At 43.8% G+C, this 26,467-nt stretch overlaps 1 long non-coding RNA gene across 1 annotated transcript; it reads right to left on the bottom strand.

Moving 5' to 3' along the window:
- Positions 1–17,175: 17,175 nt before the first annotated feature.
- On the bottom strand, positions 17,176–17,872 carry LOC103642529 (uncharacterized). The gene is made up of 4 exons (XR_002265951.1): positions 17,812–17,872; positions 17,547–17,727; positions 17,333–17,458; positions 17,176–17,222 (listed from the first exon to the last, which is right to left on the bottom strand). It is a non-coding gene; the product is annotated as an uncharacterized lncRNA (long non-coding RNA).
- Between the last annotated feature and the right edge of the window lie 8,595 nt (positions 17,873–26,467).

Below are 26,467 nucleotides of genomic sequence, written 5' to 3'. Positions count from 1 at the left end.
AAGCAAAAATATTGGTGGTATGGATTGAAGAGAGATGTGGCTGCACATGTGGCTATGTGCGATGTGTGCCAAAGAGTTAAGGCTGAACACTAGAGGCCAGCCGGACTACTGCATCCACTGAAGATACCCGAGTGGAAATGGGAAGAGACTGGCATGGACTTCATTGTTGGATTACCCCACACGTCTGCTGGATATGATTCTATATGGGTGATTGTGGACAGGCTAACTAAAGTAGCCCACTTTATTCCAGTGAAGACCACGTATTCAGGAGCCAAGTTGGCAGAGTTGTACATGGCACGGATTGTTTGCCTACATGGTGTGCCTAAGAAGATCGTGTCTGATCGAGGATCACAGTTTACTTCTCGGTTTTGGAAGAAGTTGCATGAGAGCTTGGATACAAAGTTGAATTTCAGTTCAGCCTACCATCCCCATCTAACCTCAAACAAACTTTTAACCTACATCTTGTGGTCTATCTCACCCATATATATCTCTCATCTTGACAGATTCTATTTTACCCTTGGATATTCACCTTATACGAATGGTTACCCAAATCTGGACATAAAACAAAGATTTAGCCCTACTGAGGAATCTTCAGATTATAACCAGCTACTAGCTTATTCATTCTGCTTACTGAATAATTTCCTTTGCAAAACTATTACCATATGCTTCTAACTTTCATGGTCAATACCAGGAAAGGAAAGATTATCACGCAACCGCAAACAGAAATGAATCCTCCAAATCCTCCACCTGTTGAAATCGATCAAGTGGTTGCTGCCCAAAGACTGGTAATACAACAATTAACAGACCTGGTGACCGAGATGCAAAATCAGATAAGACAAGAACGCAAGGAAATACGTCAGGTCCGCCAAGAAATAAGGCAAGCGCGGTTGGAGAGACAACAACAACAACAACAACAACCTCCACCACCACCACCAGCTCCACCAAGCTACATAAACATATATATAAATTACTACTAGTTGTAAGATCTAGATGTTACTTTAGTTAGTAGATGGTATGATACTATTTTAGGAGGAATAATAAGGTCTATTTGACCCCATGTGTTGCTAATAAAGTATGCATCATGCTGAGATTTTGTTTGTGCATATGTGTTGAGACAATAAGAGTATAAACCCTTTCCTTACAAATCTCGAGGACGAGATTTCTGTTAAGGGGGGTAGGATTTGTAATACACAAAATTGTAAAACATAATAAAAGGGTGGACCCTCTTGATAGTTTTGCCATCTAATCCTCATTTCATGGGGATAATAATATTTAAGGAAATTAAATAAGGCACCTTCATATAAAAATATACTATTTGAGTTTAGAATTTGAAGTTAACCCAAAAGTACAATTTAGGAAATTAGGATTTAGCCCAAAAATTTAAATTCAGATTTGAAAGTAAGAAAGAGAGAAATATTCTGAAATACAAAACCAAAAAAAAACTTATAAAATTCAAACTATGATCAAACTGAACATTGGAGGTGAATATAAATGTCAAAAATGGAGTTCCGGAACTAGGAAAAGAGAAGAAAGAATAAACAGTATAAGATAAAAAAATGTATATAATATTATGCCAGGTAGTAAAATCATTATTTATATTAGATTTGTGTGTAATATCCAAAGTCGAAGTTCAAATAGGAATTTAAATTTGAATAGAGTCTTGAACTTAGAAAAGAGAATAAAAGAAAAAAATAAAAAAAAAGAGAGTGAGGGAACTGCACCTGGGCCACCTTCCCTGACTTGGCCCAGCTCGGCGGTCATCTAGCCCATCCTGCAATCCAGCCGCCATTACCACAATGGGCCATTCTATCTCCTCCTTTGATTCGCCTAGACTCGATGACAATCCGCCCCCACCTGTCAGGTCACCTTCTAACCAAGGACCAAGCCACGATATCTCGCTCTGGTCTGTTACCGAGCAGCTCGTGGGGTTTGATGCTGCTGAATCCTCGCCGCGCAACCCACTCCCTGCTCCCCAAGGCTGGCCCCTATTTGCTCGCCGCGAGACCCGCGTGTCCACACGCCTTCAAGCCCTGGTGTGTGGGCCCCGTCCGCCGAGATTCGCCCTGATAACCGATGGTCGCTTTGACCGATATGGCCGAACTCCCCGAAATCTGCTTTGCGGACCGACCTTGCCTTCGGCTCTTCCCCTGCTCTATAAATGCTAGCGTCGCGATTTTCCCTCGCCGTCATCCGTGCACACTTTTCTTCTCCCCTTTCCTTGCGCTTCAACCAGTCGACTGCGCCTGCGTACAAGCACCACCGACAGAGAGAGAGGAAAGTGAGTGGCCACCGCCATCTGGTGCTTGCACAGCCGCTTGCGGTCCGTGTTGCGATTCGAGAGCTTCGTGAGCGCGCCTGTGAGGCAAATCCATCCCCGATTTGGCAAGAAGCATCATGGTCTGGTGGTAATTCTTCACCGGAGCCTGGTGGCGGCGCAGAATTCCTTTCCCTCCGTGGACCAGCTCGAGCATCCTCGCAACCACCGGTAAGGCGCCATGCCCTAGTTTGTTATCCCCTCGGCAATACGATACTAGTGGTGGCGGTACGATTAGGGCGCTGGGTCGTGGAGTCGTGTTCTCACCGGCGTACGTGGGTCTGCTGTGTGTGTCTATGGCACCAGCGGCTGGAGGAGGAAGACGGCACCTGGTGCCGTTGATCTGCGAGGTAACGACCAGAGTAGAACGCAGAACCGTGACCGCAGATTTGTGATCCAAGGGCTCACGGCGCGTACCGGTTCGCATAAGCACTAGTTTGATCTGGGCCGTAGGGGGGGTCTGATCGGACGGTTCGGGATGGATCAAGCTTCATAAAATCAGAGACGTCGGATTCCGATCCTATGGCTGCCATTGCGTACCGGTTCATAAGAAGGCCGATTTAATTCGATCCGTTGGATTGGGATCCAACAGCCGATATTCACCCGTACCCCTTCGGCCAACGCTTTATGCATAAGAGTCCCTCTATTCTCAATAAATCAACCCGCAATCCACAGAAACTGCACATTGAGTCTAGTATCCCTTGCGCAGAGGACCCTGCGCTATTTAATAATTGTGCGCCCAGTACAGAGAGTTGGAAAATCAGAGAAAATAGATTAGAAATGGATTTTTAGTGCAAAAATAATTGCTAGAACTTGTATTAATCATAGAAAATTCATATGATGTCCAGATTAGTTCATTCCAATTTCTATAATTCTATAATATTATTGTTTATCACATAGTACCTCTGTTTTGATATGAAAGTCACATCAAAATTTATATTCTATTTAATCTAGTATAAAATACATAAAACCTTAGGAAATCCGTATCTCCTCCGTTTTAACTCCGATTTGATCCGTTCAAGTTGCGTTAGTCTCGTAGCTTCGCGTAGATTGTTATTATTTAGTTTGTTATTATGTTTGGTGTGATGTTAATTTTATCTATACCATGTTTGTTTGTATTGCTACGTCTAGTGCGAGGTTTCAAGTCACCTGAAGTTCACCCTGGTAGCTGGATCTCAAGTGCCAGGCAAGTTGTGCCCTTGATCACTTACTTTTTCCCAGCCATGTTCTTATTAATTATAATGATCTGCATAGGATAATTTTGATGGGACCCAATAGGTTACCCTAGTTTTGGCTATCTTTATACCTTGTTTACCACTGAAATATTTCTTTGGGTAGTACCTGCTATTGCTTTATGTGGATTTGGGTATGAAGATACTTTATTCATAATTACTCTTTTATTCTCTTTTATTATTACTGTTCATGTTAAGATCATTATGTTAATGGGAACATGGAGCGACCACCCGGGAAAACAGTGCTACCACAAGGGTATAATGGGACGCCCTTGGCTGATTAACTAGGAAAGCTAGTGGAGGTCTTCCTTACCCGAAAGGGGCAAGGGCAGTAGGGGAGTGGTCAGTGTAGGGAGGTCCTTGATTGATTTTGCTGCGATGGCGGTCAGGCAAGAACCCTGCATTGGAGCTTCCTATAAACTGTAGCGGGTTTTCTGAAGCTAGTGGAACTTTGTAAAGGCCTCGTAGTGTTACCCTGCCTCGCCTCCTCGGTAGAGGTGTATGGGTTTGGCCATCTCTTGGCAGATGGGTAACATGACTTGTGGGTAAAGATGTGCAACCTCTGCAGAGTGTAAAACTAGTATACTAGCCGTGCTCACGGTCATGAGCAGCTCGGACCCTCACATGATTAATTTATGGAACCTAAATTCAATTTGTCATATGCATTTGCATGGGATTATTTATTAATTTTGTTCTATTATTTATTATGGTTTGGTATTTACTTACATCTAGTAATTGCTAATAAAAGTATGACCAACATTAAAAGCAATGCTCAGCTTTAACCATTTTCTTTGATAAGCCTTACACTTCATGAGCTCCCACCTTTGGTGAGTTCATGCCACATTATTCCCCACAACTTGTTGAGCGATGAACATGTGTGAGCTCACCCTTGCTGTCTCACACCCCCCACAGGAGAAGAACAGGTGGTCGAAGAGGAGCCGCCTAACACTGAGGCATTCGACTTGATCTAGGTGGCGTTTCTCAGTTGACATTTGCGCCGACGATCCTTAGTTCGTTTTATGTTCATTCTTTTATTTTGTATTAAGTCTTCCGCTATGTAATAAAGTACTCTATTGTTTTATGACATTTATCTCTATACACTCTGTTATTATATATGTTGTCTTCTTTGGCGCATGTATGAGATGCACCCGACTTTGTTCCTTAAACCGGGTGTGACACTCGGACTCGGGCTCAGCCCCGGAAGACGGCGAACTCCGCTCCGCCCGACCCAGGGCTCGGACTCGGGCTCAGCCCCGGAAGACGGCGAACTTCGCTCCGCCCGACCCAGGGCTCGGACTCGGGCTCAGCCCCGGAAGACGGCGAACTCCGCTCCGCCCGACCCAGGGCTCGGACTCAGGCTCAGCCCCGGAAGACGACGAACTCCGCTCCACCCGACCCAGGGCTCGGACTCGGGCTCAGCCCCGGAAGACGACGAACTCCGCTTCGCCCGACCCCAGGGCTCGGACTCAGCCCTGGCCTCCGCCGACGGTCTCCGCCTCGCCCGACCCAGGGGCTCGGACTCGACCTTGGCCTCGGAAGACAGACTCGACCTTGACCTCGGAGGAGCCTCCACATCGCCCAACCTAGGGCACGGACCGACCACGTCAACAGGAGGCGCCATCATTACCCTACCCCAAGCTGACTCAGGCTACGGGGAACAAGACCGGCGTCCCATCTGGCTCGCTCCGCCAGACAATTAATGATGGTGCCCCGCACGCTCTATGACGACGGCGGCTCCCAGCCCCCTTACGGAAGCAAGAAGACGTCAGCAAGGACTCGACAGCCCCGACAACTGTCCTTCCGCCAGGCTCCAGCGCTCCTCCGACGGCCACGACACCACACGAACCGGGTGCCAAAACCTCTCCGGCTGCCATGATGGCATGTACTTAGGGCGCTAGCTCTCCTCCGCTAGACACGTTAGCACTCTGCTACACCCCCATTGTACAACTGGATCCTCTCCTTACGCCTATAAAAGGAAGGACCAGGGCCCTCTTACAGAGGGTTGGCCGCGCGGGGAAGAGGATAGGACAAGCGCTCGCGTGAGGCCACTCGCTCCCCTCCCGCGTGGACGCTTGTAACCCCCTACTGCAAGTGAACCCGACCCGGGCGCGAGACAAACACGAAGGCCGCGGGATTCCCACCTCTCTCTCTCTCTCGCTCCGGCTGCCTTTTTCCCCTCTTCGCGCTCCGTCTCGCGCCGACCCATCTGGGCTGGGGCACGCGACGACATCTTCACTCGTCGGCCCAGGGACCCCCCAGTCTCGAAACGCCGACAGTATTTATGCAATTCGTCACACTGCGTAAAAAATCTGGCATGTTGTTCACTGGTGGACGCATCCCCGGGTGGAGCATAAAAACCTTAAGTTTTGAGCATAAAATCCCTCAATTATAAGCGTAAATACCGAGTCAATGTGAGAGGTTGATAGCTCTAGTAGGTTGTTATTACTATCCTATTTTTATGATAGATCCGAAAACACGGCAGCCGCATTCATGCGGTTTCTATTTTTATACAGATCCAAAAATTATGGCAAAAATCGTGGGATTTCCATTGCATGCGCGTAAATTACGAACAACATAAATCATGGAATTGCCTTTCCAATGTGCATGCAGCAAACTGATATACGAACTCCGTGTTTAAACATAAAATCATACAACTTTTGGCGTAAATAATACATGTGGTAGGCATAAAACACAATAATCGAAAAGAAAATTGCGCCGGATCGGAGGATGTCACGCGCGATCATCGCTGCGCGCATCTCGGGCCTTCCGTGACGCCGCTCGCTCGAAGATCGCGCCTCATGCGTCGCCGTCGCTACTCACACGTCGACGGATCGGAGGATGTCACGCACGATCATGCTCTGGGGATGCCGCCGCTTGCCCGCACAAGGGCCCCGCTGCGGATCGAGGAACCTCCGCCACCGCGCGTCGAGGTAATGGAGTTGCGGCCACCGGCCTGGAAACTGCCACACAAGGGCGCTGCCGCCGCTCGCCCTCTGGATCGCCCCCCCCCCCCGTCGGCCTGGGAACCGCCGCCACCGCATGTCGAGGTCGGGGAGCCACGACCACCGCAGCCACTTGCCGGGGTCCACCGCCGCGCGCGCTATCGGGCAACCGCCGTCGCTAATGAATCGAGATGGGGCGTGAAAAATTGAACCCTAGCACTCTGGGTCTTGTTTTATAGACGTCCGGATGTAGTCCGGCTCGACCGAATTGCACTGTCTGACTGGGCTTCCTTTAGTTATTGGAAGCCCAGGGCTCCTAATATACAATCTATATATATATATATATAGATATATATCTATTACTACTTATTAAGAAGGTAAGAGTAGTCTGCCGTTCTGCCCTCCCCGTTCCACGCGCAGAAAAAAAAATCAAATCATGGCTGCTAATGGATCGAACCTTGGATCTATTGAGCAAAATGCCTAGCCTTCCACCCTCTAACCAATGTGACTCATGTTGAATTGCATACAACTTCAAGTAAGACGTCTTTTGTGTTTAACCCGCCGTCCACTCTGTATGCTCACTAAGTCTAGAAAAACATTTATAGCTTGGCCCCTGATCTTTTTGGAATTTGGGACGCAGTCCAGGAAATAAAGAAAATAGGGAAAAGGAGTTTAGAAATTGATTTTTAGTTTAAAAATAATTACAGAAACCCATTTAATTCATGGAAATTTCATATTAAATCCAAATGAGTTCATTCCAATTTCTATAATTCTATAATATTAATTTTATCACATAATACCTCTGTTTTGTCATAAAAACAACAATAAAATTGATTTCCTAATTAATCCTATATCAAATACATAGAAACTTTGGAAATTCGTAACTTCCCCATTTTAATTCCAAATTGAACCGTTCCAGTTGTGTTAGTCTCGTGTGAATATTTACTACGCAGTAATAACATTGATTATACCATGTTTCATACTTTTATAATTAGATATTTATTTATCCTATGTTAATTGGGTTAATCTATGTCTATTGGATTAATTTATTTAATATATTAATATAGTATTCTAACTTTATGGTTATACGATATTTGACCATTAGTCTTGCAAACACACACACTTACCTTTTTGTTTAAGCAAAAGCATATGGTGGTACGTGTCCGATGACTAACGATGTACGAGGGAATTTCTTCCGGTATGTGTGAAACGTGCTCTCCAATAATGAGACCATGCAAATCGTGACATATATCGAAGTCTGCATGATACTGATGGTTGCAATGTAGTGGTGAAATAGATAGATTATAAATAACAAAATTTATGTATGGTCAGAATCACAAATTGATTATGAAACATTTTCTCGTAACGGTATAACACATATTTTGTATATAAGTTATCGTAGTATACTGGTATTATATATTCCCGGTGCAACGCACGGGCATTTAGCTATGATTGATATAGGCATATAGAAACAGTGATCTCTACTAACTATTAAGAACTTACTGTAGACTGCCCCGCCTCCCTACGCCCGCCCACCCGCACGCCGCAAACCTGCAAACCCCGCCGCGACCAAGGCGAACCGTCCTCCCGCCCGCACACCGCAAGCCTGCGAATCCCGCCGCGACCATGGCGAACCGCCCTCCCGCCCGCCCTACCGCCCGCACGCCGCAATCCCGCACGCCTGACGCATGCCGCACGCCCACCTAGCGCGACCCGTGGAACCCTGCAGCCGCCCCCGAACCAGCCCAAAGCGAGACCGGAGGGGCACGGGCGCCACCGCCATGATCCCGCCCGCTCCTCCCCAGATCTCCTCGCCATTGTCGCCGCCATGCCCGGATTCACGCCCTGCTCGCCCAGATCCGACCGCGACTTTGATTTCCCAATCGACGTAGGAGCGGTGGGTCTGACCGGCCGCGACCCGTCTTCTCATGGGTGCTTGCTGGTGTGGTTTGCTGATCAAAATGGGGATGGTGGCAGGCTCGCACAACCGCAACGAGCTCATCATGATCCGCCATGACGGCGATGTGCGGGGCCCGGTACATCCAGCCAATCCAGTGCCGCCCTCGCTGCCTGCTTCAGATTCAGTTTCTAGCGGCTCATGTCGTGCGCGCACGTCTGTCTCTGGATCTGGGCCGAGGTGTTAGTCTTTAGTCTAACGCTTGGGGTTCGCCCCTCAAATGCGGTCGCTTCTGCGTGTCTCTGCTCATAGATTTTGCCTGTCCATTGCAGCGATGCTTCCGTTGCGCCGTGTAAGTCACCAGATCAGACATGTCCTCCTGGCAATTTCTGAACTGTTCGTGCTCGGTCCAATTCTTCGAACAGTTGCCAAATCGACAATAGGTAATGATATGTCATTCATGTTTCGCTGTCTTGGAGATCCAGTGAAATGGAGCCTCAGATTGTTTAGATCCCTGTGTTTACCCATGCCTCAACAATTCCTTGTCATAATTACCATGGACCGACGGTGAATTAGATCCTTCTTTGCCCTGCTGCAGCGTGCCTTTGTTTATGACTACTACACCATTGAATTAGTTCATCTTATGTAAATTCGAAATTACCTTCCTGGCATTTTGATCTTAGCCTCGACTTCAAGACTAATAGACACTTGATCGCAGGTTGATTTTTACAGTTTGTTGCTCACCAGTAAAGTGCATGAGTCACTGAGGTGTCCTCTAATGCTGAATTTCTGATTGCATGTGTGCTGACTTTGTCGTTATCTCGCTAATGCAGGATAAGCCCACAAAGAGTGCGAATGGGCAGGTCTGCCAGATTTGTGGTGACTCTATAGGTGTTTCAGCCACTGGCGATGTCTTTGTTGCCTGCAATGAGTGCGCCTTCCCTGTCTGCCGCCCATGCTATGAGTATGAGCGCGAGGGGAACCAATGCTTCCCCCAGTGCAAGACTAGATACAAGAGACAAAAATGTTGGTTTCCTGGCAACTTCTTTGAGTGTGTGTAACTTGTATGAAGCTAGCATGACGGAGTTCACATCACATGCTTACTTTACGTGAATAAAAGGTTCCAGGCTTGCAGCATAGTGGATATGCCTTATGATAATGACATTCGACAGCCTAGATTAAGCCATCTACTTCATTTTATTCTCTATAACAGTAATTAACGAATTCTTCTTACTTCCTCTGCACCTACAACTACGATGGTAAGCGACCACGCCCCTCGTTCCAAGATGAATCTGACACGCAATCTTGTGCTCATGGTCGTCATGCGTTGTTTTTTCTGTTTCGTCAGGGGACTACAAGGACAAGGATGGTGTCAAGGGCCTGTGTGTCGTGGGCGCCATCAACAACTGTACCTCCCAGCTCCCCACCTATGGGAGATCTTCTCCCCCATAATGTAATGTCGCTACTCTGCTACTCGTATGTGCATGCTCCAATTCTGCAAAGTTTTGGACAATTTGTCATTAACAGTCATGAACGTTGCTTTTCTGCAGTGCAGATAATATAACACAAGCGCTCATGTTTCTCTCACACTTCATCAGAGACATACACTAGGTAGTACAAACCACAAGCAAGGTTTGATGTGCTCTATTTGGTGTGTTTGATCAGATCAACAATGTGGCTGGCCGCTCATGCTACTGACTGCTAACACAACTACTACCTGTACTCCATAGCCACTTCACTCCGACAAAGGAGGGAACACCGTCGACTTCCACTGGTACGCAAGGAAGACTGTTTTACACTATGTACGTACGTCAAATACTGGACATCATCAGTCATGATCTTGAAATCTATAGGAACCTGGATGCTAGGGCATGCTCTGTTTTGTTCACTAATTGCCCGGTTTGGAACGCCAGCATCATCTAGCCGACTAAAGACGACTTCTATGGAGACAGCGTAGCCGGTTACATCGACACACTGAAGAAAAACATAATGATATGGAACTAGGATAAGAGTTTTCTATAGATAGAGAGAAAGAGAGAAGCTAAATGTTAATTATTCAAACCTTTATTCGCTCGGTAGCACAGAGAATGGTCGGAGAAGTGTCCAGCTGGGAAGCATGCGGCAAGAACCAGACTATATGTCCAGATATGTATATATGCTTTGCTTCACATTCAGATTTTTTGTGCTTGGGCATTTAATTGATCTTTGTATGTTGTTGCATCGAGTGTTTTTTCGTTGATTAATACAGTAATTTTCATAATTTTCTTTATGTTTCAAATCCTTCGTAAAGTAAGATTACCCTCTGAGTTTTTGACTGGTTATAAATAAATATCGCAAGATATGCGTCTGAGAACATCATTGCATCATGCCACTGGGAATACAAGGGTGTTGAGGAAGACTCAACCCTAGAAGGTACTACTAATACTAGCACATTACTTTTTTAATTAAGGTAATGCCTACATTCCTGTTCTGTAGTATGCACACCGGATTTGTATTGTTGTCGTACTATTGATGCATGATTTTAACTTGAGGGAGCAAGAATATGCTAATTAATTTGTGTTTATGTTCTTGGTGCAGATCCCGATTTCTTATAAATCTTATCTCTACTATTTCATTCACCTCTCTCTCCTCTCCCACATTCAAACGGTAAAAATCTAAAATTATGCAAAATAAAGATTAATAATTTGTGAGTCGTGGCAACACACGAGCACCTGACTATGTTTGGTTAATGCATGTCTGATTTCTGTTGACGAGTGTTTCAAACAACAGCTGTAGGTTTGGGGCAGTCAACTTGTGTAGGCATCGGTGGTGACCCGTTCAATATCACATATATACATTTTGAGATTAAGGCCTCATATTTTAAGCAAAAGCCTTCCTTTTTTAAATCTATTATGAAATATCTTGTCATGGATTTTGTACTTTGCTCTGTGGAATTAATCCCTTGTCTGGCATTATCTGGTACTTGAATACTTAAAGTGTATTTTTTTTTATTCCAAATGCTACATACATATGTTTTTCAGTCAACACAACTCCATCTCATTTTGTAGTTTTCTTAGTGTTCAATACTATTTGGATTCTATGAAGTCATAAATAGCAAAGATAACATAGAAAGGTGGACTTCCAAATGCAGAAGCAATTGGAAAATTGTACATCTTATGCAACTTGATCGAACTGTTATATTTTAGATCTTTTGTTTAGCATTTTTTAATCCACATGTATTTCTCTATCATATAAAACTCTATTGATTCTTTAAAATAATTTATATGAATTTGATAATGTTTGTCACAACTCACACGAATTCTGTAACCATAATGAATTGATGGTTGAGAGACTATGCACGAGACATGCAAATTAACAAGACTCATACAAGCGTCGAACAGTGTGCTGATGATGATAAGAGACACAAAGGCAGCACATGATCAGGTCTTAACATGTTTGGCTTCCGAACAGGCTTTTCTCCAGATCCCCAAGGAAGAAGAAGATCCGGTCAGATATATGTCGATGCTCATCCCAACGTACATAAGCTATCAATGGTATTATATGTTCCCGTTGCAACGCACGGGCACACAACTAATATATATATATATATATATATATATATATATATATATATATATATATATATATATATATATATATATATATATATATATATATAGGGAAGAGGTAATGGAAGCCCTGGGCTTCCTTTAGTGGGCGAAGCCCCAGCCAGGGAGACCGATCGGGTCGCGTTCGGCCCACTGGACGCCAGCCTGCGCCATTTATGCAAAGGATAACCACGTATCCCGGCTTACACGCGACATGCAAATACGCAACCATAAATATGTGTACAAATGTGCATAACTCATGCATAAATGGAATCTTTGCATGCCAGGAATCGCGCGCACGAATATTTGCATGTGCTTGACGTTTACGACTGCATAACGTTGTGATACATGATAGCGTAAACCATGCAAACGTTTAAAATCTACCACCAGATTTGAGATAAGGCAATACGTGATCTTCGTGCGCGTAAATAAAGGCGCAGTTACGGCAGGAAACTAATACAACTTTACAGCCGCGTCCACGTTTGCTCGTCCATCTGAAATATTGGCGGCGGTTAGCGGCGGCGAAAGTGAGAGGTCTGGCCGGCGATGGGCGGCGAGAAGATGTCCACCACCGGCGCTGGCGATGACATCCTGCCTATAACATTTGTGCATAAGCCAGCAGGTACGTCTGTTTCAATGGACATGCATCCTGTAGCGTCTGCAATCGCCCCATACACAGAGGGTGTCTCTGTTACTCCTCCGGCGGCATTGAGGGCACCTGGACATATCGAAGAGCACACAAAAACAGCAGACGTGGTCGGCGCAGAGAAGCACATCCCCATGAGACATATTGGGCCGCATGAACAGGACACACCTCATATTCTTTAAAGCCACGTAAGTTCTCCCATATTACGTTAAATTTAGTCGCTATTGAATTGTAAATGCTATATTTCTGTGTGCAGCCGGACAATATTGATATAAGATTGATACCTAAAGTCGGTATGACATTTAGTAACGTGGACGAGACGTATAATTTTTATAGTCAATATGCATACGAGGTAGGATTTCCGTTGAAGAAATATAGGGAGCGGAAGAATTGTAAATGGTTGAACTGTTCAATGGAAGGAAAGAATGCTGAAAGGGTAGCTGGAAATCCAAGGATACGTAACACATGTTCGAAACGAACACAGTGCAAGGCTGGGATGAAACTTAAAAAAATCTACGATGATGCTAAAGAGAATGTTATTTCCGTTCGGATTGATCTGGTAAACTATGAGCATAATCATGAATTTTTGAAGAAAGATACAGAAAAAGGGCAATTGCAATGCAACAAAACACATGATCGTGAATATATGGAGTTCCTTAGTGCGATGCAAGAAAGCAGGATTCCACAACATTGCATTATGGATTTTGTTACAGAAATGCATGGTGGCCCAGAAAACGTTCCAATAACCGTGCAGGACATGAGTAACCTGTAAGTGTATTATGCATTGACAATAATTGTATTTTATATTACATAAACAATCGTAATGTGTTGAGTTAGATATAGTGCATAATCATTACATTTTTTGACAGGAAAAAAGCATGGCAAAGGGAAAGAAATGCAAATGATGTGTCAAAGCTATTATCTTTTTTTCATTATGCAAGAAAGATAATCCACAATTTTTTTCAGACTTTCAACTGGACAAAGAAGGGAAAATTTTAAGCATATTTTGGTCCCATGCTAGCCAGCAAGCCGAGTACATTGATTTTGGTGATGCAGTTACATTTGATACTACACATAAGACTAATATGTACGATAAGCCATTAGGCATGTTTGTTGGCTCGAACCACCACCTACAATGCACAATATTTGGGTTTGCTTTACTAGGAGACGAGACAGTTGATACATTCGAGTGGGTCTTCAATACGTTCAAAACATGCATGGGATGTGACGGACCACGAGTGATGTTGATAGGTATGTTGTCATAAAATGGCTCGTAATTATTATGGCACGTACTATATGATATCATATTGGCTTGCATGATGTTATGTAAATTTATCTATTTCAGATCAAGACCCTGCCATGCCAATTGCACTTGGCAGAGTATTCCCAAACACAATACATCGATTGTGTTTGTGGCATGTGCAAAACAGATATATGCCCCACTTGAATGAATTATATGCAAGATTTGAGGACATGGATTTCAAAACAAGGTTCCAATCTATAATACATCATCCATTGAATGAAATGGAGTTCGAGGCTGCCTGGCAAATGATGCTTGATGATTTCCAACTACACGAGAACAACACCCTTGCCAGATTATATGAAATACGCAAAGATTGGGTACCTGCATTTTTCAAAGGAGACTATTGTGGTCTTATGGTCTCTACACAACGAAGCGAGAGAATGAACAAGTTGGTGAAGAGTGCCCACGTGGATGCAAACACACCGCTTCATCAATTTGCAAAGCAAATGATGAAGCTCCTGCATAGTAGGAAGATGAAAGAGGCCAAAGAGGCACTAGGATGCATGGTAAGTGAAAAAAAATAATAAACATATGTTTTATGCTATTAAAAACAAAACAGTATTAATACTATATTGTGTAATTTGCAGGGTCAAAAGGATACAACTACATTGTATATGTTTGAAATAAGAGTTGCAAGGGCATACACTAGAGCTGTGATGACAAGGTTTCAGGAGACAGTAAAATATGCAACTGCATACCGAATAGACCGTGATACAGAGGGTGAGGAACATGATTGGGTGGTGAAACATACTACAAGATCAAATAAAATTGTTTGGGGTCAACACCAATTCAAGATAAGGGCTGATGTGGATGCTGGAAAGTATTCATGTGAGTGCAAGCATTGGGAGCATACATGTATGTTATACTAAACGATTTTTTCTATATAAAATTATAAATTATTACGAATACATAGCTGTTTGCGATTGATATATGACATAATGTATGTTTAATCAATTATAGGTCTATTTTGTGTTCATCTTGTACGCGCTTTCATGCATCTACAAATTGAAAGGATCCCGAGTGAGTATATTTTGCAACGATACACATACTCCGCGCATCAAGATGTGGCTTTTTCAAGAGACGATAGGAATTTGAAAGGAAAAGATGGAGAAAATAGATCATATAGACAGAAGATGTTGCTTAAAAAAGCAATGAAAGTAGTACACCATGCGAGTCTGTCTAAAGCTGGGAATGATAAAGCACTAGAGATGATGGACGAATTATTAGGGTTATTGATGCGTGTGGAGCCTGATATAGGTACTGGTGAGAGTTGTGGCACAAGTGTTTGCGATGACATCCAGGTACGCACCTCGTGATGTTATGAATTTTGCATAATTACTTGTCGATAATGATCCATGATTGTAATGATGATATAGGTCGAAGCGTATGAAACAGAAGAAATGGCTATAGACAACTTACGCAAATTAGATGATGGGAACGAGGTATGGAACAAATCTTTATAATGTATTACATATACTGCTCTATAAGATTTGTGTCTTCACTGGACTTTGTTTTATTTCACAGGAAATTTTAATGGGCTCTAATACAAATGAATGCAATACTAAGGATGATCAATGTAATATGCAGATATTAACATTGGAACATAACACTGACATTCGGCTGGTTGAGAGTAGTTCTATGGATGTGGAAGCTAGAAAGGTGAAAACATTGCTACAATATATGATGACATACGTGAATATAAAATCTGACTTGATATCTTTGTTTTGTAGAAATTGGAATTTCATATGGAAGGTGTAAACTTAGCAAGACCAGATAAGGCCAAGCCTAAGGGAAGAACAATCAAAAGTAGTGAGCAACAAGTTTTAAAATTGGGTGTGAAAGGAGCTAAGAAGATGAGCAGGAAATGCCAGAAATGTGGCATAACTGATGGTCACAACAGCCGTACGTGTTTAACTGTCGAGGATAATAGGGTTCGATTGGCTAACCTCTCTGGACGTAAGCGAGGACGGCCTCCTGGTTCAAGGAACAAAATCATAGCTGCAGCCCCGCAATGGAATGAGACATCAACGTCGAAAAAACGAACGGTGGATGTCGGAGATGATGATTCATCTGGTAGAGAGTAGAAGAGCATAAGATACAAATATTTCCTTGTGTAAATGTGATTCCTGTGTTCATTTGACAACTTCCAGAAAGTATCATAAATATACTTGCAAACTGGCATAAACGTATGTGTAATTTGTCATAAGCTTTAACAGTTATGCAGCAAACTGACTGTACATAGACTTAGCATACATGTATGTGAAAAAATGCATAACTCTGCGTTGTGTAATGCATAAGATGGTTAGCCTGTGAACCATGACTGTACAAAAAATGACCCTGTTTGCAGTATATAACTCTGATAATGTATATAATAATGTATTGGCATATAATGATGACTATTGTATCATAAGTGTATGGACAAACATGCATAAGACTGGCAATAATTATATCGTAAACTTCGGACAAAAAACATGCATACTTCGAGGTTATTGACATAACAATATTGTACAGGAAACTGGTAGAATCAAATGCAAGAAACACACATTACTATCAAACACAGTTTGGTACAACATTCCAGTTTAGAAGTTAGCTGATCCCCAAAGTTGTCATTGACATAAACTAAGAAACGTCTACGGACTTTGCCCATAATATACACACATGACTGATCTGAAGTTTAGGGAACCATTGTATACAAAATTTATTACATGACCAAACTAAACTACATCCTTTAGACCTTGAATCTTTGGATGTCTTGGAGCAGCGATAATGCTTTGTTCTTCGGGTGGAATGTGATATAATGCAGCGCAAGAGACCGTATCTCACTGGTGTTGCCCTGCAATACAAAAACACTGAGTTAGTTACACCTCTGTTCCATATGTTGCCTTGTGCCAACTATAGAATTAACTGGTAAATTTGTACGTACTGCTTCTATATCTGACCGCAAAGATCCTTTGTCGCATTGATAAAATAGAATGTAACCCATGACATAAAACTCACAGTCATTGGATCCAGCTGCCATGTTAGGACAATTTGGGCACAAGTCAATTGTGAAGTTACCAAACTTGGGAAAGCATGTATTGGGTCGTACATGTTGTATTGCTTTGTTTAATCTGCTCATAATAACCTTAGCCCATGGTAACGTTCTGCCACCTGAGCCCAAATGTGCAAAATGATAGTCCTTCCATGTAGTTCCACCAAGTGTTGGTCCATATGGGTTGGAATCTAAAATATGAATGCACTTCTTGACCTTGTTAACAACATACAATGTCCAATGCCCCCTGCTTACCATGGGGACCATGATCTGACCGTGTAAAAAAGCATAAAATTAACAGGGTAACTTACAAAAGCATAACAATGTGATATGTTCCATTTAAAAGGAATTATGTTTGGATGATGAAATACGATTGTTACCGCTTTGCATTGGTCCAATTCATCTGTCTCAGGCAATGAATTGTCTAGAAGTGTGTGGAGTACAGATTCATCAAAAGGTTGAGGGTTGCGACTGTGTCGTTCCTGTTCCTCAAAGTTGAGTAGTGACTGCAATAAACGATATAAATGGAGTGAGTGTACTTGGGTTCATCTAATTTGTATATGAAAATGGTGTATGTAAGTTACGATAGTTTACCCCAACATTAACATCAAGAACCAAACTGTTCGAACTCATGGAAGTCTGCTGATTTTTTGCATCATCAATAACACATTGGATGAAACACTGTATGAATACATTGTCGAGACACTTCCCATCGGCAAAAGATTCATATATGTCAGAACATGTCGCTGAATATTCACCATAATCTATTATGGTCCTGGGGAATTTTTTATATCAATTAGATAGGTCGCGTAAAACTACCAGCATATAAACAGATTTTGATTTAGTATGAACTTCATACCTGCCGGTGTCAGATTGCAGACCACACAAATATTCGCGTAGAGCTAACACAGTTTGCATCTGCGAATCAAGAGAAGCCTGGCCAACCTGTGGAGTGTTTGTAGCTGGATCGGTTTCAACAGAAACCTAAAAATATATATGAAAATATACATAAAACTCTGTGAACAATTTTGACAACTATAAAGAAAATGAAAATTACTGAGCTGACATAAAGTGGAATATACGTATGTGGAATGAAGTGTCATAAACTGGCATAAAATTAATGAGCTGACATTACTGATACAGATCAAGAGATAGAATTATTCTTGCAAACTGCATAAATGTATGTGTAATTTATCATAGGCAGCCAACAGTTATATAAAAACTGAATGCACATCTACTTAGCATACATGTATGTGCAAATATGCATAACACTGATTTGTATGATGCATAACCTATTTAGACTGTGAAGCATGGCTGTACAAAATCTATGAACAGTTGAAAACTACAAAGAAAATGTAAATTACTGAGCTGACATGTTCAGATGGAGTCTGATCAAAGCATGGACCACTGTCAGGCAAGTCTGTTTCTGCCGCTTGTTGTACGCCTGAAAGGGAAATGTGCCCTTGGGCCATTTCTAAGTATTTTGGTGATTGAGTGCCAACACAAGTGCTTAAATGTGAATTTATGCTCATGGATGGACAAAGTGCAAATCAAAAGTAAAGGTATGTTTCTAAGCCTTAGTACATTGTTTTGAAGACTAATGTATTGTGTCTAAGTGCTTGAAACAGGAAAAATCAAATTGAAAATGTCTTGGCTCGAGCAGCCAAGAATCCGCTGAGTCTGGGAGCACCGGACTGTCCGGTGGTGCACCGGACAGTGTCCGGTGCGCCAGGCTGCCTCGAGCGAAGTGGCCGCTCTCGGGAATTCGCCAACGGCGTACGGCTAAAATTCACCGGACTGTCCGGTGTGCACCGGACTGTCCGGTGAGCCAACGGTCGGCCGGGCCAACGGTCGGCCGCGGAATCTGCGCGCGACACGTGGCCGGGCCAACGGTCGGAAGGGGGCACCGGACTGTCCGGTGTGCACCGGACATGTCCGGTGCGCCAACTGCTCCCAGATCTGCAAAGGTCGCCAGCGCCATTTTAGGAAGGAAATCGGGCACCGGACTGTCCGGTGCACCCGACGACAGAAGGCAAGATTAGCCTTCCAGATTTGCTCTCAACGGCTCCTAGCTGCCTTGGGGCTATAAAAGGGACCCCTAGGCGCATGGAGGACAACACCAAGCATCCTTTGAGCATTGTTGATCACTCACACTACATTCTTGCGCACTTGTTCGACATTCTAGTGATTTGAGCTCCGTTCTAGTGTGCTAGTCTCTTGAGCTCAAGTCTGGGTTTTGTGTGTGCGTATTCGCTGTGATCTTTGTGTCGTGTGTGAGTTGCTAATCCCTCCCTTGCTCCGTGATTCTTTGTGAACATCTTTTGTAAGGGCGAGAGGCTCCAAGCTGTGGAGATTCCTCGCAAGTGGGATTAAGAAAAGCAAAGCAACACCGTGGTATTCAAGTTGGTCTTTGGACCGCTTGAGAGGGGTTGATTGCAACCCTCGTCCGTTGGGACGCCACAACGTGGAGTAGGCAAGCGTTGGTCTTGGCCGAACCACGGGATAACCACCGTGCCGTCTCTGTGATTGATATCTCTTGGTTATTGTGTTGTGTTGAGATCCTTCTCTAGCCACTTGGCAAATTACTTGCTAACAATTAATCAAGTTTTGTGGCTTAAGATTTTGAAGTGTTACAGGATCACCTATTCACCCCCCCCCTCTAGGTGCTCTCAATTGGTATCGGAGCCGTTCTCTTCAAGAAAGGGACTAACCGCCCGAAGAGATGGATCCTAAGGGCAAGGGGATGGTGATCAACGACAAGGAGAAGGAGACCTTCGTCAACGAGCTCAATGATGACAAGCCCACCGACTCAGGCTCGGGCCACAAAAGAAAAGACGGGAAGAAGAAGAAGACAAGGCGCATCAAGGAGATCGTCTACTACGACGATAGCGATGAGTCTACTTCTTCCCAAAAGGACGACGACAACGACTACAGGAAGACGGTCAATTCGAACTTTTCATTTGATTATTCTCGTATTCCACATAGTTCGAATTCGCATTTGCTTTCCATTCCTCTCGGCAAACCTCCACACTTCGATGGGGAAGACTACGGATTTTGGAGTCACAAAATGCGTAGTCACTTATTCTCTCTCCATCCAAGCATATGGGAGATTGTAGAGAATGGAATGAAATTTGATAGCTCGGATAGCCCTATGCTTATAAATGAACAAATCCATAGAAATGCACAAGCTACTACTGTTCTATTAGCATCTTTGTGCAGGGAAGAGTACAATAAGGTGAGCGGCTTGGACAACGCCAAGCAGATATGGGACACCCTCAAAATCTCTCACGAGGGGAACGACATCACCATGCTCACTAAAATGGAGTTGGTGGAGGGCGAGCTTGGACGATTCGCAATGATAAGGGGAGAGGAGCCAACCCAAACTTACAACCGGCTCAAGACCCTTATCAACAAAATAAGGAGCTACGGAAGCACTCGATGGACGGACCACGACGTCGTTCGCCTAATGCTAAGGTCCTTTACCGTTCTTGATCCTCATCTTGTAAACAATATTCGTGAGAATCCCAGGTACACGATGATGACGCCCGAGGAGGTACTCGGAAAATTCGTAAGCGGGCGGATGATGATCAAGGAGGCGAGATACGTCGACGACGCTCTAAACGGTCCAATCAATGAGCCTCAACCTCTTGCTCTCAAAGCAACAAGAAGCAAGGAAACGCTACCTAGCAAGGTGGCACAAATTGAGGCGGCCGGACTTAATGATGAAGAGATGGCTCTCATCATCAAGAGATTCAAGACGGCACTAAAAGGCCGCAAGGGGCAACCAAGCAAGACCAAGACAAAGGGGAAACGCTCATGCTTCAAATGTGGTAAGCTTGGTCATTTTATTGCTAACTGTCCCGACAATGATAGTGATCAGGATCAAGGGAACAAGAGGGAGAAGAAGAAGAACTATAAGAAGGCAAAGGGCGAGGCGCATCTAGGCAAGGAGTGGGACTCGGACTGCTCCTCTTCCGACTCCGACAATGAAGGACTCGCCGCCACCGCCTTCAACAAGTCATCCCTCTTCCCCAACGAGCGTCACACATGCCTTATGGCAAGGGAGAAGAAGGTGAGTACTCGAGACACCACTTATGCTTCTTCTAGTGATAATGAGTCTAGTGATGATGATGACATAGATTATTCATGCTTATTCAAGGGCTTAGATAGATCTAAGATAGATAAAATTAATGAATTGATCGATGCCTTGAATGATAAGAATAGGCTTTTGGAAAAGCAAGAGGATTTGTTGTATGAAGAACATGACAAATTTGTAGAAGCACAAAAATCACTTGCATTAGAGATTAAGAGAAATGAAATGCTTTCTTTTGAACTATCTACTTGTCATGAAACCATTTCTACTTTAAAAGGTGTCAACAATGATTTAAATGCTAAATTAGAAGTAGCAAATAAATCTAATTCTTGTGTAGAACATGTTGTAATTTGTACTAGGTGTAAAGATTTTGACATTGATGCTTGTAGTGAACACCTAGCTTCAATTTCCAAGCTTAATGATAAGTTGGCTAGTCTTAATGCTCAACTTAAGACTAGCAAGAATGATTTCGATAAGCTAAAATTTGCAAGGGATGCCTACACGATTGGTAGACACCCCTCAATTAAGGATGGACTTGGCTTCAAGAGGGAAGCCAAGAACTTAACAAGCCATAAGGCTCCCATCTCCGCCAAAGAGAAAGGGAAGGCCCCTATGGCTAGTAGTGTGCAAAAGAACCATGCGTTTATGTACCATGATAAGAGACAAACTAGAAATGCTTATAGGAATTATAATGCTTATGATGATTTTAACTCTCATGCCATGTTTGCTTCTAGTTCTTCCTATATGCATGGTAGAAATATGTCTAGGAGAAATGCTATTCATCATGTGCCTAGAAAGAATATTATTCATGCTCCTAGGAAAGTAGTGAATGAACCTTCTACAATTTATTGTACGTTAAATGCTTCCTTTGCTATTTGTAGAAAGGATAGGAAAATAGTTGCTAGAAAGTTAGGGGCAAAATGCAAGGGAGACAAAACTTGCATTTGGGTCCCTAAGGATATTTGCACTAACCTTGTAGGACCCAACATGAGTTGGGTACCTAAGACCCAAGCCTAAATTTGCCTTGCAGGTTTATGCATCTGGGGGTTCAAGCTGGATTATCGACAGCGGATGCACAAACCATATGACGGGGGAGAAGAAGATGTTCACCTCCTACGTCAAGAATAAGGACTCCCAAGATTCAATTATATTCAGTGATGGGAATCAAGGCAAGGTAAAAGGGTTAGGTAAAATTGCAATTTCTAATGAGCACTCTATCTCTAATGTGTTTTTAGTAGAGTCTCTTGGATATAATTTGCTATCGGTTAGTCAATTATGCAATATGGGATATAACTGTCTATTTACAAATGTAGATGTGTCTGTCTTTAGAAGAAGTGATGATTCACTAGCTTTTAAGGGTGTATTAGACGGCAAACTTTATTTAGTTGATTTTGCAAAAGAAGAGGCCGGTCTAGATGCATGCTTAATAGCTAAGACTAGCATGGGCTGGCTGTGGCATCGCCGCTTAGCACATGTGGGGATGAAGAACCTTCACAAGCTACTAAAGGGAGAACACGTGATAGGTTTGACTAACGTGCAATTCGAAAAAGATAGACCTTGTGCAGCTTGTCAAGCAGGTAAACAAGTGGGAGGAGCACATCACAGCAAGAATGTGATGACCACCTCAAGACCGCTGGAGTTGCTACATATGGACCTCTTCGGACCCGTCGCCTATCTGAGCATAGGAGGAAGTAAGTATGGTTTAGTTATTGTTGATGACTTTTCCCGCTTCACTTGGGTGTTCTTTTTGCACGATAAGTCTGAAACCCAAGGGACCTTGAAGCGTTTCCTCAGGAGAGCTCAAAATGAGTTTGAGCTCAAGGTGAAGAAGATAAGGAGCGACAACGGGTCCGAGTTCAAGAACCTTCAAGTGGAGGAGTTCCTTGAGGAGGAAGGGATCAAGCACGAGTTCTCCGCTCCCTACACACCACAGCAAAATGGTGTGGTAGAGAGGAAGAACAGGACGCTAATCGATATGGCAAGGACGATGCTTGGAGAATACAAGACCCCCGAGCGGTTTTGGTCGGAAGCTGTGAACACGGCTTGCCACGCCATCAACAGGGTCTACCTTCATCGCCTCCTCAAGAAGACTTCGTATGAGCTTCTAACCGGTAACAAACCCAATGTATCTTACTTTCGTGTATTTGGGAGCAAGTGCTACATTCTAGTGAAGAAGGGTAGAAATTCTAAGTTTGCTCCCAAAGCTGTAGAAGGGTTTTTGTTAGGTTATGACTCAAATACAAAGGCGTATAGAGTCTTCAACAAATCATCGGGTTTGGTTGAAGTCTCTAGCGACGTTGTATTTGATGAGACTAATGGCTCTCCAAGAGAGCAAGTTGTTGATCTTGATGATGTAGATGACGAAGACGTTCCAACGGCCGCGATACGCACCATGACGATTGGAGATGTACGGCCTCGGGGACAATTGGAGCAAGATCAACCGTCTTCCTCAACTATGGTGCATCCCCCAACCCAAGATGACGAACAGGTACCTCAAGTGGAGGCGCATGATCAAAGGGGAGCACAGGATGTTCAAGTTGAAGAGGAAGAAGCGCAACCGGCACCTCCAACCCAAGTTTGAGCGGTGATTCAAAGGGATCATCTCGTCGACCAAATTCTGGGTGATATTAGCAAGGGAGTAACTACTTGGTCTCGATTAGTTAATTTTTGTGAACATTACTCCTTTGTCTCTTCTATTGAGCCTTTCAGGGTAGAAGAGGCCTTGCTAGATCCGGACTGGGTGTTGGCCATGCAAGAGGAGCTCAACAACTTCAAGCGCAATGAAGTTTGGACGCTGGTACCTCGTCCCAAGCAAAATGTTGTGGGAACCAAGTGGGTGTTCCGCAACAAACAAGACGAGCACGGAGTGGTGACAAGGAACAAGGCTCGACTTGTGGCAAAAGGTTATGCCCAAGTCGCAGGTTTGGACTTTGAGGAGACTTTTGCTCCTGTGGCTAGGCTAGAGTCCATTCGTATTTTGCTAGCATATGCCGCTCACCATTCTTTCAGGTTGTTCCAAATGGATGTGAAGAGCGCTTTCCTCAATGGGCCAATAAAGGAGGAGGTGTACGTAGAGCAACCCCCTGGCTTCGAGGATAAACGGTACCCCGACCACGTGTGTAAGCTCTCTAAGGCGCTCTATGGACTTAAGCAAGCCCCAAGAGCATGGTATGAATGCCTTAGAGATTTCTTAATTGCTAATGCTTTCAAGGTTGGGAAAGCCGATCCAACTCTGTTCACTAAGACATGTGACGGTGATCTTTTTGTGTGCCAAATTTATGTCGATGACATAATATTTGGTTCTACTAATAAAAAGTCTTGTGAAGAGTTTAGCAAGGTGATGACGCAGAAATTCGAGATGTCAATGATGGGCGAGTTGAACTACTTCCTTGGGTTCCAAGTGAAGCAACTCAAGGACGGCACCTTCATCTCCCAAACGAAGTACACGCAAGACCTGCTGAAGCGGTTTGGGATGAAGGACGCCAAGCCCGCAAAGACTTCGATGGGGACCGACGGACACACCGACCTCAACAAAGGAGGTAAGTCCGTTGATCAAAAAGCATACCGGTCAATGATAGGGTCTTTACTTTATTTATGTGCTAGTAGACCGGATATTATGCTTAGCGTATGCATGTGTGCTAGATTTCAATCCGATCCTAAGGAGTGTCACTTAGTGGCAGTGAAGCGAATCGTTAGATATTTAGTTGCTACGCCTTGCTTCGGGCTCTGGTATCCAAAGGGGTCTACCTTTGACTTGGTTGGATACTCAGATTCCGACTATGCTGGATGTAAGGTCAATAGGAAGAGTACATCGGGGACGTGCCAATTCTTAGGAAGGTCCCTGGTGTCGTGGAACTCTAAGAAACAAACTTCCGTTGCCCTATCCACCGCTGAGGTCGAGTATGTTGCCGCAGGACAGTGTTGCGCGCAACTACTTTGGATGAGGCAAACCCTCCAGGACTTTGGCTACAATCTGAGCAAAGTCCCACTCCTATGTGATAATGAGAGTGCTATCCGCATGGCGGAGAATCCTGTTGAACACAGCCGCACAAAGCACATTGACATCCGGCATCACTTTTTGAGAGACCACCAGCAAAAGGGAGATATCGAAGTGTTTCATGTTAGCACCGAGAACCAGCTAGCCGATATCTTTACCAAGCCTCTAGATGAGAAGATCTTTTGCAGGTTGCGTAGTGAGCTAAATGTCCTAGATTCGCGGAACTTGGATTGATTTGTAGCATACATGTGTTTATGCCTTTTGATCATGTTCCTTCTGCATTTTGTTGCTTAATGGTGCTCAAGTTGTACAAACACTCCCTGGACCTCACAAGTCCGTTGCAAAGTGGTGCACATGTTTAGGGGGAGATGTGTTACAACTTGACCCTTTGAGACTAACCATGTGCTTGAGTTTGCTTGTTTTAGTCTCAAAGGAGGATTGAAAGGGAAAAGGTGGACTTGGACCATGAAAGACTTCCACTGCACTCCGATGAAAAGAGTAACTCTTCCAAGTTCATCTTTATACCCTTATTGCCTTTGTATTCTTAATTGAAGATTTTGGTGAGGAAATGGGGTTAAAGGGCCAAGATTGATCCCGTTTTGGTGCTTGATGCCAAAGGGGGAGAAAATAAAGGCCAAAGTGATAAATGGATCAGCTACCACTTGAGAGATTTTGAAAATAGTAGAATAGTGTTTTTGCTTTGTCAAAACTCTTTTATTGTCTCTCTTGTCAAAAGTTGGCCTCTTGTGGGGAGAAGTGTTGATTATGGGAAATAGGGGGAGTTTTTGAAATCTTTGATCAATCTCTTTTGGAATGACTCTCTTTATGCTTCAACATGTGTGTTTGACTTAGAGATAGAGATTTGAGGTTGATTTGCAAAAACAAACCAAGTGGTGGCAAAGGATGATCCATATATGCCAAAATTGAATCAAAATAAATTTGAGTTTTATTTGAAGTGATATTGCACTTGTTCTAGTTGCTTTATGTCGTGTTGGCATAAATCACCAAAAAGGGGGAGATTGAAAGGGAAATGTGCCCTTGGGCCATTTCTAAGTATTTTGGTGATTGAGTGCCAACACAAGTGCTTAAATGTGAATTTATGCTCATGGATGGACAAAGTGCAAATCAAAAGTAAAGGTATGTTTCTAAGCCTTAGTACATTGTTTTGAAGACTAATGTATTGTGTCTAAGTGCTTGAAACAGGAAAAATCAAATTGAAAATGTCTTGGCTCGAGCAGCCAAGAATCCGCTGAGTCTGGGAGCACCGGACTGTCCGGTGGTGCACCGGACAGTGTCCGGTGCGCCAGGCTGCCTCGAGCGAAGTGGCCGCTCTCGGGAATTCGCCAACGGCGTACGGCTAAAATTCACCGGACTGTCCGGTGAGCCAACGGTCGGCCGGGCCAACGGTCGGTCGCGGAATCTGCG

The sequence above is a fragment of the Zea mays genome, chromosome 10 (genome assembly GCF_902167145.1).
Source record: "Zea mays cultivar B73 chromosome 10, Zm-B73-REFERENCE-NAM-5.0, whole genome shotgun sequence".
NCBI lineage: Eukaryota > Viridiplantae > Streptophyta > Magnoliopsida > Poales > Poaceae > Zea > Zea mays.
Note: the sequence above shows the minus strand (reverse complement) of the source record. Positions and strands in the feature narration are given on the sequence as shown.